Raw genomic sequence first — 626 nt, 5'->3', positions numbered from 1 at the left:
CCTCAGCCCAGCTACCCCGCTCAATCCTGGCCCCAGCAGCCCAGCTACCCGAGCAAGCCTCAGCTGAGCTACCCCGCTCAACTCCAGCCCCAGCAGCCCAGCTACCCAGGCAAGCCCCAGCTTCATCTCCAGGCCAGGCCAGAGCAGCCAAGTTTTGGCATGACCCAACGCAAAGGTGGAATGTGGGACTTTCGTCCTTCCCAGGACGGTGATGCTTATGACTCGATAGAGAAGTCCACCAACTCTGAAATTCAGCCAAGATCTTATGGCTCTCTGAGGTATTGGGGCTATATTTAAAACCCCTGGTCCTGGTATCTTCGTCAATCCCATGTTTGACTTTGGATATGCTTTCTGTAAGTATGTTTTTACCTCTGTTTCTAAGATTTCTTGACTGCTTTCATCAAGCTGGAGTGTTTGTTTTTTTTCTTTCCTTATTTGAAAATAAGAAATGTGCAAGAGCATCTTTGCAAGTTTCTCTTTAAAATCAATTTTCTTGCATGTCAGTGTAATGAATTCCACACTTAACAGTGTTTCTTTTCTCAGGTTCCTGGCCTCTTCCTGGAAGCTATCCTGGCATCAACTTTGTGAAATTGAATAAAGTACTTAGAACTGCACTCCCTGCCTAC

General features: G+C 46.6%; 1 long non-coding RNA gene across 1 annotated transcript; it reads left to right on the top strand.

Annotated features, from left to right (window-relative positions):
- Nucleotides 1-6: 6 nt before the first annotated feature.
- LOC147818284 (uncharacterized) lies at nucleotides 7-614 on the top strand. The gene is made up of 2 exons (XR_015438119.1): nucleotides 7-353; nucleotides 544-614. It is a non-coding gene; the product is annotated as an uncharacterized LOC147818284 (long non-coding RNA).
- Nucleotides 615-626: the final 12 nt, after the last annotated feature.

The sequence above is a fragment of the Seriola lalandi genome, unplaced genomic scaffold (assembly GCF_002814215.2).
Source record: "Seriola lalandi dorsalis isolate HSWRI2012SDOR001 ecotype SW California unplaced genomic scaffold, Sedor1 jcf7180002054657, whole genome shotgun sequence".
In the NCBI taxonomy this organism is placed as follows: Eukaryota; Metazoa; Chordata; class Actinopteri; order Carangiformes; family Carangidae; genus Seriola; species Seriola lalandi.
Note: the sequence above shows the minus strand (reverse complement) of the source record. Positions and strands in the feature narration are given on the sequence as shown.